The sequence below is a fragment of the Equus przewalskii genome, chromosome 30, assembly GCF_037783145.1.
Source record: "Equus przewalskii isolate Varuska chromosome 30, EquPr2, whole genome shotgun sequence".
In the NCBI taxonomy this organism is placed as follows: Eukaryota; Metazoa; Chordata; class Mammalia; order Perissodactyla; family Equidae; genus Equus; species Equus przewalskii.
The window spans coordinates 1,740,399-1,757,297 of record NC_091860.1 but is presented as its reverse complement, the minus strand read 5'-3'; the positions used below and the strand labels follow the sequence as shown (position 1 = coordinate 1,757,297).

The 16,899-nt window shown below is 45.1% G+C and overlaps 1 protein-coding gene across 19 annotated transcripts in view; it reads left to right on the top strand.

The window, feature by feature from the left end:
• The window catches only part of CCNY (cyclin Y), a 318,347-nt gene that overhangs the window by 211,389 nt on the left and 90,059 nt on the right, over positions 1-16,899 (top strand). Inside the window, exon 1 of one of the 19 annotated variants that reach the window (XM_070601625.1) lies at positions 13,172-13,507. The exons of 17 other annotated variants lie outside the window; for them this stretch is intronic. The gene's annotated coding sequence lies outside the window, so the exon portion shown is untranslated. Of the gene's footprint in view, positions 1-13,171; positions 13,508-16,633; positions 16,753-16,899 lie in introns of those variants that run through there. One more of the 19 variants, XM_070601630.1, reaches the window with a different exon arrangement.

Sequence of the window (16,899 nt, the reverse complement as noted above, 5' to 3'; positions counted from 1 at the left end):
CCTAAGCACGTGGTCCCGGGCCCAGGCTTAGGAACCCCACAGGCTGGATTAGGCCCCTGGCCCCCCACTTAACAAAGTGTTGGCAGTATGTGGGTCCCTTAGCCTCATATCGTGATCCTCTGTTTTCATGCAAGAATAACTGAACAGACTACATTTTGCTTTGGGCATAAGATTATGGTACTTTTGTTTGTGAGTTTATTCTAAGAAGTCCTTATGTATTTTAAGTACTTCTTCCTCATCTGTTTGTCCTAGTAGGATATCTGTTAGAGGATATTATATTGATTAGTTATCTTATTAAGAGAAATAATCTGCTCCTTGCAGTGAAAGCTTAGGATCACAATATGAAAATCTCTTCAATATGAAAATGAAAACAAGTTCACATTTTTGGTTTTATAAATTTAATTATGCATAAGTTTAAAAACTAAAATATTTTCTGGAAAGTAACTTTTCATTTCTCCCTAAGAAAAATCCAATGTTGGAATGTGAAAGACAAAACAAATCTCTACTGTCTTAAGAAATAGTCATTTTTGAAAGTGATGCCTTTTGCTGTAAGAATTTGGCTAGTGTTGGCAGTATTTCCTTGACAGTAAACTTGAGTACTGCAAAGTGTCCTCTGTCATATTCACTCTTATGAGTGATGGAGAGGGAAGGGGAACAAGAGCCTGTCTGTGAATTTTCTTTGCTGGAAAATAATTTCTGTTAATTCGTTCTCTTTAGAGTACTAAAGACAAGTGACAAGAAGCATGAAGGAGGAGAGTGCAGCCTAAGTCGATAGTGTAACTCTCATGGGGGCTCTCGTTATGGGTTTAGGGTTTTTCCCCTATAAAGGCAAGTCTAGAAGGATTGCGCAATGCCTTGAGTTATGATGTTGTTTCCCTCTGTCTGAAAAGGGGATTTGGGTGTAACAAGTTCAGGCAAGAGCAGTGGCTGTGTAATTTTTCCAGCCTCGTGAATTTGTTATAACCCCACGGCCCTCAGTGAAGGCCCCCCACTGGGCAGACACTCGGGCAGGGTACTGTGTCCTCACTGTGGAAGGAGCCTGGCTGTTGAGTGGAGAGTTTTGTCATGTCCTTATTTGTGAGATTAAAACTACTCATATGAGTGTAAAATTTTAAGGGTTTATGCTATTTGGCAAATGGTTTTAAGAAGAACTTTATTTTCTTTTGATATATTTATACTTTGCTCTTATGTGCCCGTGTGTCAAACATATTTTTTCCCCTCAAATTTAAGAACAAGATTCCCTTTTCCGCTTATAAAGTATTACTTTGTAATCCAAGAGTGCTTTGAATGAAACCGATACATAGCTGTTTTCAGAATGATTCTTCCTGTTTCCCTTTTTCATGATTGGATTTTTTATCCAAGTCTAGGCAAATTTGCCATTCTCAACGGTGGCTACTACTTGGGTATAAACTGTTTTCTGTTATGTCACAGAATTTTCTGACAACGCTCCAGGATGATGGGCTGGTGAAGAAGAGCCAGGGGGAGCAGGGTCAAAGCAGGAAGCCCAAAGCCCTGCTTCCCGGAGGCTGGGCCTGCCTGGGGAGGTGAGCCATCAGAGCCCAGGGAGGTGAGAACTCCCTCAGTGCCTGGGGAGGTGAGATGTCAGCTGCAGTGAGAGCGGTGTCTGTCGAAGGCCAGGAGTGGAGGAGGACGTTGGAAACAGATGGTACAAGAGCAGGAGCCAGAGTCCCAGTTCCCTCTCTGCCAGGGCGGCATTCAGTGTCCGCAGGAGCCTTAGTAAAGTGCCCACCCGCCTGGTCACTATCTCCTCATTTGTAAGATAATGGAAATAACTGTGCACTCTCCCTGTTTGTAAGCGTCTCGTGAAGTGAAATAAGATGGAAGGGACATAAAGGCCCCTTGCAGAGGGCTGAGCCCACGCTGCAGTGACCTGCGGCACCTGTGGGAGGCAGTGTGGCCTAGTGCGTCTCTGGCTGGCCTGTGTTGGGGGCCACGTGGCTCATCTGCATGGAGGACTGGTTCTGCTTGAGGGTAAGTAACGTGAAAGATAATTTTTCTACTAAAATAGTCACGTGTGTTACAGAATACAAAATTTGCCTGTATTTCAAAGAGAAAGCATGACAAGGTCAAGCTGTCGTTCTCTCTCTGCCCTTCCTACGTTCCTTATTTCCTTACTTTTGTTCATGAGAGCATTTCAGTGGCAGACTTTGGAAACTGCTGGGATGGCCGGCAGCTTGTGGGTTCAGTGTGGGCTTCTCCTTGCCGCCCTTGAGGAGCCTCCCCTGCCCCGGCTGTCAGAGGGTGGGCCCCGGGGGGCAGTGCACGAGGCCGCAGCTGGCACACGGGGCCGCTGCCCTCCCCACTTCCATGGTAATAGTGATGGCGTGGCGTTGCTCGGAGTCCTGAGGCAGGCGGCTCGCCGTGGGCGGTGGTCAGCAGAACTTGGGCTGGGCGGGGCAGGTGTGAGTCGGATTACAGGACGAGGGTGCCCTCTGGGTGGTGGGCGAGAGGCTGTCCAGGCGAGAGGCGCAGAGGGAACCCGAGAGGCAGGCAGGAGCAGGGCCAGCACGCCGCCGGGCCACGGCCGGCCAGGGCTCTCGGGGAGCGCGGTGTGGGCCGAAGCCCAGCGCGGTTTGTGGAGGGTCAGGCGGGGAATTGGGACCGGGTCTGTTGGAGGGGGGAGTTTTGAAAGGTGTGTGTGGTGTTGGGATGTGGTAGTCACACAGCGGCTCTGTCCGCCATCTGTCGGTGCTCATGTGGCCCCTGCTCTTCAGGACGGTTGTCCTTGGGTGCCAAGCGACAGCTCCGAGGAGCCTGGCGCCGCTCCCTTGTCACAGCGGCTCTGGGGCTTGTCTCCTGCCCCTGCCGCTTGCTTCTCCACGCCTTGTCAGCTGCGGTTTCCCTGCTGCCCTTTCCCCCTTGACCTCTGAACTTGTTTGAGGGGTTTCCCGTTGGCCTGCAGGGGGCTGCTCAGAGGCAGTCAGCCCCTGTCCCGCCTCGGCTCAGGCCTTGCTCCAGGGATGGACTGTGGGATGATCGGGACATTCTGAGGGGCAGAGGGGGCACTGAAGGAGGAGCCCTTGCTTTTGCCCACATGTTGCTATTTTCCTCCTTGTTTCTAGATCCTCAGATAATTGTTACCTTTGTAGGACTGGCAGCAATTTTGATCTCTGTTCATTTGATGAAATGGAATTTTCAGAAAACTTAAAATGAGTTTTTTCCTTCCCTTCTCTATCAGTGACCTGGTTTACAGGTTCATAATTTAAAATATCCATTTTTAAACTCTTATATTTGGTGTGACTTGATGGAACCAGGTTTGAAATGCCAAAGTATCTTAGGGTCTTGTGTCCTATTTGCCGTGTGTCTTCGGGCAAAGACCTGATTACATGAAATCACCTTTTTTCCCCCTAGCCGTGGCCTTCGGCTCAACAATTATAGCATGCTTTTCAATTCAATTATTTGACTATTAAAAATATCTTGTTCTATGAAGCTAAATATGAATATAGCAGGAATTTGCTCGATGATTTCAAATGTTATAGACTCTTTTTAGTGCTGTTGAGGCGACTCCTCGCGCCCTGTGGACAGCTGAGCTCCTCTCGCCTCCGCGCTCTGTCAGACACGCTCCACTGACATTCACAGGATCTTCATGGCCAGTGCTTTGGGAGTGGGTGGCCAGGCTCCTCTTCCTGGTCTGTCTAGTCTGGAAGCTCCACTGCAACCTGTCCACCATGGGTGACCCTGCTGGTGTTAGAAATCCCAGTGGCAGAGCTTTCAGCATCACAGCCACACGCAGCCACCACAGTGTGACACCTGACAGAGGGGTGGTGTGGCTCCTTGACGGACACGAACCCGGGCCTCGGTGGTGAAAGTGCCGAATCTTAACCACTAGACCCCCAGGGCTGGCCATAAAGTCGGTGGCAGTGTTTAACTAAGTGTGAATACCTGGCGGTACTTACTGCTCCCCTGAGCTTCCGATGACTCCTAGATCTTGTCTTCAGCTTGGGAATTTTTCACTTTGTCTTAAGAAGTTTGAAAATTAGATAATACTGAATAGATAACAAACAAAATGGAAAAGAATGAAAACAGTAAGTAGAGAATTGTGCTGGCTCTTCCACAGCCTCCTCCGGGCCCCAGATGCCACTGCCTGCCTGGAGGCGGGCGCTCTTACCAGCTGCCGTGGAGCTCCACAGACAGCCCTCGCCTTTGCAGGCGTGTAGGTGTGAACGTGCGTGTCTTCACCAGGCTTCACTTGATGTGAAGTTGATCTTCATATAGCGCCCTCTGCCCTGGTCCTGCTTATTCTCTGTGGCAGCATATTCTAGAGTTCTTTTTATATCAGTACGTAACTTTCTAACTCATTCTCTTTGATGTTTATGTAATATTCTATTGTATGACTATATCATCATTTATTTAACCAGTCCTCTGTTAATGGGCATTTAAGTTGTTTCCAATCTTTAATATTATTCAGTGAATATCTTTGTACAAAAAAGTCATTTGGTGCATGTGGGAGCTGTGTAATTGGGTTAAATATTTCCCCTGCATACGTGTAGAGCCACAGCAGACAGTGTTATACGTTGGGCTTCAACTGGGAAATGTCATTTAGAAAACAAGATGAGAAGGAAGCCTTCTATATTTACCCGTCTTTTCTCATACCCTATTCTTTTGTCCTTCCTGACGTTCCAAGGTTCCTCCTTTTGTCCTTTCCTTTCTATAGAACTTTCTTGAGGATTCTTTCAGGGTAGGTGTGCTGGAAGCACTCTCTTAGTTTTCATGAGAATGTCTTGATGCTGTCTTCATTCCTGAAGGGTGTTTTTGCCAGTATGGGATTCTGGGTTGACAGTTCTTTAAACCCCTGAAAAGGATCGTGCCACTTTGTTCTGGCCTCCATAGTTCCTGATGAGAAATCTGCAGGTTTCCCTGTGGATAGGATCATTTTTCTCTGGCTGCTTTCAAGAATTTTAGTTGAATTATTAATGTGGATTTCTTTGGTTTTTTCTGTTTGGGATTTGCTTAGCCTGAGTCTGTGGGTTTATGTTTCTTGCCAAATTTGGGAACTTTTTAGCTATTATTCAAACACTTTTTAAGTCCTGCTGTCTATCTCTTCTCCTCTGGGACTCCGATGACATTGGATGTTAGATCTTTTGTCACAATCTCACAAGTCCCTGTGACTCTGTTTTTTGAAAATTCCAGTCTCTCTCTCTGTAGTTGAGGTTAGACAATTTCTCTTGCTCCGTTTTTCAGTTCTCTGGTTCCCCTGTTCCCCCCGTTCTGCGACTGAGCCCATCTACAGAGCTTTTTATCTTAGCTGTTGTGTTTTTCAGTTCTAAAATTTCCATTTGGTTCTTCTTTATATTGTCTGTTTCTTTTTGAGACTCTTTTTCTGTGCTGTGACTTGCTATTTTTTCATTTGTTTTAAGTGCGTTTGTAATTGTTCATTGAAGAGTTTCATCATGGCTGCTTTAAAATCTTTGTCAGATAATTCTAACATCTCTGTCATCTTAGTGTTGTCATGTATTTTTTTTTTTTTCATTCAGTTTGAGATTTTGTAGCTTCTTGGTATGATGAGTGACTTTTTGATTGAAATCTGATCATTTTCCTATTATATTATAAGACCTTGGGTATTGCTTAAACCTTCTCTTGCAACTGTCTTATGCCACTGCGCTGGCAAGGGATGGAAGGGCACTGCCTTGTTATTACTGCCCGATGGAGGCAGAAGTTCAGGTTCTGTTGACATCTAAGGGCTGGGGTGGGGGTCTCTTTGTTACTGCTGGTGTTGGGGGGGTGTCTCATCACTGGCCAGTGGAGAATGAAAGCCCCAGCTGGTTCCCTACTGGGCTGTCTCTGACCCTACCTTGGTGGGAGTGTTGGGGCTTTTCCTGATTGCTCCTCAAGGGTAGACATTTGGGCTCCACACTTAGCCTGTGTTGGTGTGGGTGGAGCTGGGGCTGTGGTCTTTTCTGTGCTGTTTGTCTGGAGTAGAGTGCTTATTGTCTAAAATTTTCTATCCTGCTAGACAGGCTGCCTCTTTCTGTTCTTTTGGCTAGAGAGGACAGGGCCTTCTTTTGGTCTGGATTCATTCATGCTTTCCACCTGCCTGCTTCTTCATTTTCAAGTCTGAGATAAATGAGGTAAAAAGAAAACCCATGGAACTCACCACATGTTGTCCTCTGATCCTGATGTCCCTAGCAAGTATGCTCTGTTCTCTCTACCATTCCGTCTTATGATTGTTTTCTGTGCAGTGTCCAGGAATTTTAATTGTATTTAGCAGAAGGAGTAGGGAAAAATACGTCTACTCCATCCTCCTGGAGGTGGCAGTGGTATACGCATTTTTAATTGGATAGGTATTTCCAAATTGCCTGCTATAGAAGTTTACATTTCCCACCAGCAACACACGACAGTGCCTGGGTCAGTGTGGAAATTTTCAGAAGTAGAAAGTTCTTAGGTGTCAAAGTCCCATCACCTGCCTGATTTGGTTTTAGTTCCCTGGAGGGAGAAGCAGAGAGGCTCTCTGAAGGGTCTTCTGTGACCAGGAAAGGCCTCAGTCACCTTCTGAGTGTCCTTCTTTGACTTTCCGGGAGCCTGAGGCTCCTGCGTTCCCACACTTCTGCCCCTAACCAGAAGCAGGAGAAGAGGAAATCCCCCAGTGACAGATAGAGCTGCTTGCCGGCTGCACCTGTGTGAGCAGCGTGCTGCTCTTCCTTACCTGTCAGGAACTGGTCCTCCCGACTGCAGTCTACCTTGTATCCTTGCCTTTGGAAACTGGATTTCTGGGATCTCCAGGCTGCACACATGGAAGATAAAGTGCTGGGCTGGTATACAGGAGCCTTGGTCCCTGCTCCCGCCTTGTTACCCACTGGCCAAATGACCTGAGGCTGGTGTCAGGTGCCTTCTGGGCATCTGCGAATGGAAGGAATTAAACTGGATGATCTTAAAAAATTCTTTCCTGCTCAAGTTAGTTTTGTGATTCCAGTTTTCTTTAAATTCTTAAGGGTATTCATGAAAACATTGCTTGATGTATAACCTTGGTTAGGGCAAATTTCTAGTTCATTGTCAAGCCTCTAAAGAGTGTCTCAGGAATTCGTAACTGTTCCCTGTGATAGAATATTGTCTGAACTTGTTGAGACAACTGTTTAAAATAACCCTGTGGGATTTCCTGCTTCTCCTTACATAGGTGCTCAGAATTCAGAGGTTTGAGAATACCCTGGGCTGCCCTCGTGTCTCTGCAGAGATGCTGCTGTAATTCTTAATCTTTGGCAAGTATGCCTGTCTGTAACTGAACCATGAACTCAGAGCACTGTGTGGCTCCACGTATTACACATGCACTAGCAACAGGAAAAGTGTGTGTGTGGAAGGGGTGTGTGGTGGAAACAAATGCCAGTAAAGGTTGTAGAGTGGGATTACAAAATCCAGACCTCTCTCAGTGTCCACAGGTCCAGTTTTGCCGAGAAGGAAAAGAAAGTGTGATTTAGCATTGAAACAAATGACTGTGTCTTTACCTCGCTGGGAAAATGGCACAGGTGCTGTTCGGGGCTCCAACAACAAATACGGGCAGTCTGGCGGTAGAGGCAAAGTAGTATGCACTGAAGCTTAGAGAGACACTGAGGAAGAAGCCGTTTATTTTTGTAACCACTCAGAAATAATGAGAAATGTCTTATTAATTGGTGTAATTGGGGGATGAAGTGAATTGCATACATACGACTTTTCTTAAGAATTAAAACGTGACACTTTAAATGCTTGGAACTTTTAATTTTAACTGTATTTGATGGAAATCTTTATAATATGATGTAGTCAAAAGCACACTAATTGGTAAGTTCTTGGGAAAGCACTTAAGCTTTTAGGCCTCAGTTTGTCCATCTGTAAAGCAGGTTGGACCCAGTGATCTCTAACGTCCCTTTCAGTTCTGAAGTTAAGCAAATGTGTGGTGCGCACGATGGCTAACTTGTTTTCTAATGCAGAATCTTTTACACACAAGATCTACTTCTTGCTGATTCATCAGTTATTTAACCGTGCTGCAATACAGAATGGTCTGCAGCTTTGGCTGAGAACAGTGGAACTATTTGCTCTGACCTTGAAAAATTAACTTTGTTTCTGTTTATAGCAATAATAAATACTCACCATAGAATTTGAAAAATTGGATACAAATATAAAGAAGAAAACAAATATTCACTCTGAATCCCGCCCCAGAGATAGTCACTTTTAACATTTTGTGTGTTTCCTTCCAGTTTGTTTCTTCTAATATATTCCTTTACGTGGTTGAAATTATATTTATGGAATTTTTCTGTTGTTTTTCATTTCATACATTCTCATAAGCATTGTGCATATGCTCATACTAAAAGTTTTTACTCCTTTGGAACCAAACAGACTTGGCTCAAAAGATATCAACATACACCTTATCTGTGTTGTTATAAATTGTGTCTAAAGGAAAGGTAAATTGATAGGGAGTGAGGACAAAAAGGGTTCTTATATGAGCAAAGTGCATGGGTTTTTTAAAAAGCAGATAGTTGTGTTATATAAATACCTTTCAAACACTTTTGGGTATTTGAAAATTTTTAAGATAATTAGCATCGCAGGGTAAGAGACTCTTGAATAAATGATGTGTCCCTGTATTTCTTCCTTACATGGATGAAAAGGATGGAATAGTATTGCCTTTTTTTTTTCCTTAAGAAACAACTGTTGTCAAAAAGCTAAATGTGATTATTCTCTGTTTCTGAGATGTTTCTTACCAGCTGTTAGAACTAAGATACTTTTTTTTTTGAAGATTTTATTTTTCCTTCTTCTCGCCAAAGCCCCCTGGTACGTAGTTGTATATTTTCAGTTGTGGGTCCTTTTGGTTGTGGCATGTGGGATGCTGCCTCAACACAACCTGATGAGCGGTGCCATGTCTGCACCCAGGATCTGAACTGGCGAAACCCTGGACCGCCGAAGCAGAGCACGCGAACTTAGCCGCTTGGCCACGGGGCCGGCCCCCACATGCTTACTTTTTGCTTGGAAGGGAGTGGCTGTGCAAGGGTGATGGTGGGAGTCGGGAATAAGGAGAGTGTGGAACTGCTTCAGAAGCCTCTGGGATGGCCTCTGCCTCTCTTTTCATACACACCACTTAGAAGGTAGTTTACCTTCGACTTTCTTCTTTTCCTGGGAAGTGACGTCTGCAGTCCCTGTATCCAGATGATTCTCAAACAGTGTCCAGCCTTGGCCTTTTTCCTTAGCTCTAGACCAGGGTCAGCAGAAGTTGCTTGGAAGGGGTCACATGGTCTCTTTCTCACCTGCTCAGCTCTGCCACAGTCCTGCAGAAGCACCCATAGACTAGATGGAAATGAAGGTGCCAGGCTGTGTTCCCATGAAACTTTACTCAGAAAAACAGCCTGGGGCTGGGTGCCCCCTGCCCTCCTACAGGTGACTCTTTCCTAGATGTCCCAGAATAAGCTTTGAGGTTTCCGAGTGCACCTCATACCGTGTTTTAGACCCTTGTTCGTGGCATCCAGGTTTTGAACATTTGAAGCTTGGAATATCTCCAGTAGTGGTGATTGCTCTGCGGGAAGAAAAAGAAAAGGCTTCGAAAAAAAAGACTTCCAGCTTGTAGAAATAGAGACCCTGGGCAGCAGAAATATGGAGCCTGAAGCAGATTCCAAAGCAGAATGGCGCATAATTGAGCACAGTGGGACTCTGTCCCCAGATATCTTTACTTCTGATAAATGTTACATACATTTGTTAATGCACTTGTTAACTATGCTAGTAGAGAGACTAACTTAAATATGTCTAGATTTTCACGTAGCATTGCTATTTTTTTTAGTGAGGAAGATTGTCCCTGAGCTAACATCTGTGCTGATCTTCCTCTGTTTTGTATGTAGGATGCCACCACAGCATGGCTTGACAAGTGGTGTGTAGGTCTGCCCCTGGGATCCAAACCTGTGACTCCTGGGCCGCCAAAGTGGATGGAGCGTGTTAACTTAACCACTCTGCCACAGGGCCAGCCGCAGCATTGCTATTTTAAGACATCTCTTTTTATACATCCTTTTGTTTTGTGTTCCTGTGAAGCTGTTTAAGGATAGGGTCTCTTGTTTCTATTGTATAGCTGTGGGATAGACGCATTGAGAAATTGTGTGATTTTTCTCCAGCCAAGAGTATTGTGATTGCCAACCCAGAGTTCATTGTGTATTGTTAGCAGCACCTTCCTGAGAAGACCGAATTTGCTAGAAATATAAGAATGGAGTTTCTTAGGCAACTAGAATGGAATGAATAACATGCATATAGATTATTTACTTGAGACTGGGCCTGTAATAGAAAATCAAAGATGATAGATGTTGTGACAGGCAGGGGAATTTTCCTTTTTTTCCTCCTCTTATTAGAGAAAGCGATATGTTAAAATTATGCTTAAATTGCTTGAAATGTAAAATTTCTGAAGATGTCAATTCCATAAAAGTTCTTGTAAAGGGACATAAAATCTAGTGGTAGAAATTTAATACAGGAACTGAATTCTGATTTCCAAGTGCTACAGTTATGAAATAGTCTGAGAAAAAGCACTATTCCGTAAACCCCTCTTTTGTTCTCCTAGCCCTGCTCTTGGCACACCTTTCCTGGAGGGAGCGCTGTGGGTGAGGCTGCGCTGGGCTGGCGTGAGGGGGAGTCTGTGGCCCACAGGTGTTTGGCCTGTTCTCAATGCAGCCTGTTTTACCATGTTGCAAAATGGAGCCATTGTCAGTGGAGAACAAGTTGGCTTTTAAACTATTGTTAGCAAAGAAGCAGAAACAGTCTTTTTTGAAATTACTTTCCCCTTGGTGGTGACAGTGACAGGAAGAATAAGAGCTTTCCCAGATGTTGTGTGTTTGTGGCCTTAGCTGGTGACACAGAGTTTCTTTTCCTGTGTCTCTGCATTGTATACACTTCTTGTTTTCTTAATTTCAGTGTTCTATTAATAGGACTTTAGCTTAGAAAATTGACCTTTTAAATGGAAAAAAGCAGTAGATTTTTAGCATAACCTTGATAAGAGCTAATATTGGTTATCTCATTTTAAGGTATAGATGCCTTTAATAAAGTTAATTTCAGTTAATGAAACTAATTACCTTTTGACTTATCGTAAAATCAAAGAAACTGTGTTTCTCTGGAAAACAAACTTGGCCTTAAGATTTAACATGATCATACTTAAGAAAATACCCAAGCTTATAAAGGAAAGTATGAAAGAGAAAGTTTACATTTATAGTTTTAGATACAAAACATAAAAGGATGAAATAATTGTAAAGAAACTAGATTTTGAATATTAGATTAAAAGTCTGAATAAAGCAACGTGAAAGTTCCGTAACACGTGGGGTGGAGACGTTGCCTAGCCCGCATGACTCGCACGGGGCGCTGATGCTGCTGCTGCTCCTGATACGGAAGGGCATGTGCTGGGTTGGGGCCTGTGCAGACCCTGCACTTATAGCTTGTTGTCCTTCAAGGGCTTACGGTGGTAAGCTGGAGAAGTGGCTCTTATGTTCGTAGATAACTAAGAATTCTGGATGGCAGAGGCTGACTGTGGGGCGAGCTGTTGAGGTTAAGTGCTGATGACGTGTACAGGAAGGAGCACCCTCTAAGGTCTCTGAAGAGAGGCACTAGGTCAGAGGTGGGTGTCAGCAGAAGAGCACTTAGGCAGGTGTACAGAAGAGAGAAGGGCGGCTTTCCAGCCTAGGAGAACATAGTGGAGGAACCTGAGGTGAAAGGAGTCTAGAGTAGTGCAGGCTGTGCTGCTGGATGCCTGCTTTCGTAAATAAAATGTCATTGGCGCGAAGCCACACCCATCATTTACGTCTGCTCTTCGCTGCTTCTCTTCTGCAGTGCAGAGTGAGCACTTGCTGTGGAGAACCTCTAGCCCACAAAGCCTAAAAAATTTCCTCTCTAGACCGTTTGGAAAAAGTTTGCTGGCCGCTTGGGGGTGGGTCATGAATAAGTACATTAATTTGGTGGAAGTGGAAGGTATAGGTATATAGGTAGTAGAAATAAATAGCAACACATTATAGGTAGCCTACCTTGGATGTTAAACTTAGAACTTTGAAGCAAAAGCAATGTGAGTCATTAAAGGGACGTAAAGTTAATTCACAGTTGATTAGCCATCGTTTATATGCTCATAATGTGGTGAGAGTGATGGCTTTATAACTAGAAGATGGTGAAATGTGACCAGAGACATATATAAATTGCCTGGATAGATGGTGCTTTGGTGCACATTAGGAAAGTCTGCCTACAGGACTGGGCGTTTGAACATAGTTTTCTCTGTGTGAGAGGAAGGTCATCCCTGAGCTAACATCTCTGCCAGTCTTCCTTTATTTTGTATGCCGGATGCTGCCACAGCATGGCTTGACAAGTTGGGCTAGGTCTGCGCCGGGGATCCAAACCTGTGAACCCTGGGCCACCAAAGCGGAGTGCGCAAACTTAACCACTCTGCCACCAGGCTGGCCCCATTGAACATCGCTTTGAAAGACAGATAGGAGCTGCGTGGACAGGGACTTTTTAGCCAAGGGAAAACCCGTTCAAAATACGGAAGTGTAAAACAGTGTTTTTGGGAAGAGAAGACATTGTCGTGTTTGGCATATGCAGGGTATGTAATAATGAGAGTAGGAGGGGCTGAAGGGAGGCCTCAGCCCCACTGCTGATGGGTTGTGAGAAACTACTGGAGATCTGCCGGATGGGGTCATGATCTGATTCTGTGTTATTTTACCCCTTCATTTCATATATTTTTGTTTCAAAATTTTTACGAATTAAGTTAGATTTGTATTTTTAAAAGATAATCCTAATAAAGCAGTGTGCAGAATGGATTTGGTGATGGAGGAGATATGAGGTAGAGAGACGTGCTAGGAGGATATTGCAGTAGTCCAGGTGACGTGATGAGGACTGAAATTCAGGTGCTGGAAATAATGATGGAAATGAGAAAGGAGCTTCTAAATACAGTTAACTAGGAAGTTGACTGGCTTTGGATGTACGAGGGGTAAGGAAACAGCAGAGAGCAGGGAAGTTTTAGAATTTGTGCTTAGACAACTAGGTGACCTGTGGTCCTTTAAGTCAGTTTGGGGTTATGGAAAAAAGTGCATTTTGCTGGCAGGTGAGTTCATGCCCTTGCGCCAGTAAATGGGAACTGCCTGTGGGTGGTCAGCAGCATAGGTGTGGAAGTCAGTGGAGGAGCGTGCTTGAAAAGATACAATTTGGCAGATATTCGAAAGAAATAGCTGAAATTGTAGGAGGAAATGAGTTTACCCTTGGAGAGTTTCTAGAGCAGGAAGTGGAATTCCAGGTCAAGCAGGAGGCATGCTGCTGCTCCTTGACTCCTACTTCCAGAACACTTTCTACCCACAGCAGACATCTCTGAACGGTTATCACTCCTTCCCACCAAGCCTGTGGGATCCTCAAGATCCTTCTCAAGGCAATGCACAAGGAATTGGTAGGAGTTGCGGCAAAATGTGAATCACATATGGAACAGCAATTGCAAGGGTCGGAGGAGGAAAACTGTTTGGAGAGTCTAAGCATAGAAGCAGGAGTTCATGCGCATCCTGACCAGAAAAGATGGAGCATGGTGAGAGCTAAGGTGTGTTGGCAGGTGTGGGAGCAAGGGGTCATTGATGACTTTGGGGAGAACAGTTTGCGTTGAAAGGAGACAGAAGCCATGGTTTGAGGGTCCTTGGGGCAGTGGCTCTAGCTGAAAGACTGCTTTCCCCAGCAGCTCGCTGAGGAAAGGACGTAGTTAGGGTGGAAACCAGAGGAAAGAACAGGGGGAGTGTGTGTGGGAAACAGTTCATGTCTGAAATAACTTTTGTGTAGTTAACTTGCAGATACGTGTTGTTTACCGTTTTATTTGTAAACAATCTCCTTTTGAAGGAAAGCTGGAATGGAAGAACTGTCATCACCCCTTGGCACCAGTATTAACATTTGCCATATTTCTTTATTATTCTTTTTCTTTCTTACATACCATTATTTTTCTGAACCATTTTAGAGTAAGTCACAAACAGTAGGCACTTTTACTTCCAACTGTTTTATATTTTATGAGTTTATTTAGCAGTCTTTACTCTCATAAGAAAAGATCTTTGGGAAGCCATATTAAAAAATAACCAGGAAGTCCCCTCCACATCCTAAAATATTTTGTGGTTATTTGTCCCATGGGAGGCTTAAACACGGAAAATTTGGGACTTGGACTGTGCTATAGACTTCTAAAATACATTTGTTTTTTGGATATTGGTCTCTGTTGATTGGTAGCTGATCAGCAGAAAAGGTAGAGGGAAATGATGGCTCTTTGGACTTTTTTCAAATGATACAAAGTGTTCGATTCCACAGGATGACACTGTTATTTATTATTGTCTGAGAGGTGAAGGAACAGGTCAGTGAGGGATGAAGGCTTCTCTTCAGAATCCTTACATGTCAACAAATACCGAACGTGTTATCCCTGATTTAGGCCCTGGACAAACATGCTCAGTGGAAATGTGGATTTTCCCCCCTAAATATAGAACGTTTTAGTTCATTTAAATAGTACTTAATTGTCCTAAATTAACTGACCTCCAGAACATGTGTGTGCAAGGTCTGTCCTTTCCCTGCTTTTAGTCAAACCATGGTTCTGTATATTTGCCTCATAGAGTGTACATTTTGAAAACGAAATTCGTGAGTGGGAATTACAATAAGCTATCATACCAAATTGTCTTTCATGAGTGGCTTCTCTTCTTTGCCGGGTCGCTGTTGGTGGAGAGTGGTGGTCCTTTTCTATCCAGCCTCCTTGGCACCAGCTTGCTGGACAGGAAAGAGACTGGCGGTGCTGGCTGGTCCTTGTGGCTCTGCCCTGCCCCGTGCGGCCTAGAAGGCTGATGGTGCTGGTCCTTGTGGCTCTGCCCTGCCCCGGCGGCCTGGAAGGCTGATGGTGCTGGTCCTTGCGGCTCTGCCCTGCCCTGTGCGGCCTGGAAGGCTGATGGTGCTGGTCCTTGTGGCTCTGCCCTGCTCTGTGCGGCCTGGAAGGCTGATGGTGCTGGTCCTTGTGGCTCTGCCCTGCCCCGTGCTGCCTGGAAGCTGATGGTGCTGGTCCTTCTGGCTTGGCTCTGCCCTGCCCCGTGCAGCCTGGAAGGCTGATGGTGGTGGGAACCGGCTGGCGGCCCCTGGCTCTTACCCTAGGGCTGCTCACGGTTACCCGTGCGGCAGGTGAGAGATGAGGATTGCTGCAGTCTCTTCATTTCTTGACAGTTTCAAAATTACATCTTAAATGAGATAAATTCTAAGCTTAAAAATCAATGTCTGTTAATTTCTAAGACAGTTCTTACATAAATTTGATTATACAGGTTTTGAAAAACTGATACACCTAGGTTAAAGAAAGGTGCTTTAGTGTGGATTCTAGAAAAACTGTAGTTAAAAATAACATGTGGCTTTGTAATCAGGGCTTTAAAATGTAATGATGTTTCACAAAGACAGAAAGCTTTACTAGTGAAAACATGGTAAGACGGAGAGAGTTTGTTTATACTTAAAAGCAGGTGATGGGAACATCACTCTGGTCCTAAGGTGGTGATGACGGTGATGATGGTGATTTCTAACACTGCTGCATTTTTACCTACACGCTTCCATTTCTTTAGAAAAATATGGCAAGACTGAAAATAATATCAATAAAGTCTTAATTATAAGCTTTCAAGAGGTTTGAGGTGTTATTTAGTAGCAGTGTCATTTCATTAGCTTGAAAGATTTATAAATAATAACCCAAGTGTAGTGTTTCTGCCACAAAATGCCAGAAATAGTGAGCACGTCTGACACTTTGGGGAATTTTCGGGCTTCATGTGATTTTTGCTCTCTGGTTTGCTCCGTCTGTTTAACAGGGTTGGCTGTTTGTGCTTGCTCTGTAATTTGATTGAAAATGTGTCTGTAACCGCAATAGACTGATAAGGAAATCACAGGCAGCAGCCAGTGATGTGCCTTTAATCACAATGTGTGGGTTTATTCCTGTGTCTCCTCTGATAAAGCAGTGTGTGTGCTGCATTCTGCTGCCCTTGGTGTCCCGCCGGGAAGGCCGCTTGTGCCCCGCCTGTGCTGCCGTGCTCAGCTCCAGCAGCCAGTAACGGAGAGCACTTCTCCCGGGCGACCAGGGGCCTCGTGTTAACTGTGGCGTGGCTGTCCCGTACAGTGGCAGATCTGATGACAACTTTGCAGGGAAGTGGGTGGCTCAGTGTGACGGAATCCTGCCGTTCTTCACTCCACAAGTACTTACTAAGAAGCTGCTTGGCGTTAGACACTGCCCGGGCTCAGGGAGAACTGTGAAGAAAGCAGGCACGGTCCTGCCTTCATGGGGCTCGTGGATCAGAGGGGAGCAAGCAGATGGGGAGAGGAGACAGCGTGCCGCCAACACCGAAGCCAGAGAGGCAGGAAAGCACAAGTCGGGGGTGGGAAGCAAGAGAACCTGGACCTTGGGAGCCAGACCTGCTGGGTTGGAACGCGGCCTCCGTCACTTCCCAGCTGTTGGACTTTGGGCAAGCTCTTTAGCTTCTCCACATCTGTTTCCTTATTGGTAAAATGAGGATAATATTAAATGAGTTGTACTAAATAAGTTAATATGCATAACATTCTTAGAACAGTGCCTGACTCATAACCACTCTGTCTTAGGTGCTATTATGATAATACTTCTATAAAGTGATGTTATTAAGTTCTTCTTGTGTAAGGTGACATTTGAGCAGGGGCCTGAAGGTTGTGAGGGAGTGAGTTGTGCGGCTGTCTGGGGAAGAAGCTGCAGGCACAGTGGGTGTGTGCCTGGTGGGTTTAGGCGCAGCAGGCAGCCCGTGTGCAGAGCCGAGGGAACCAGGGGACCCTTGAGAGGTGAGGTTGGAGGGGCTCCGGGGGCGGAGCGTGTCCCAGCTCGTGGCTGTTGTGAGGACCTTCTCAGTGGTACTCTGAGATCGGTAGCATTGCAGGATTGGAGGAGACATGCTCCAAATTCAGTTTTGACAGGATTCCTCTGCCTGC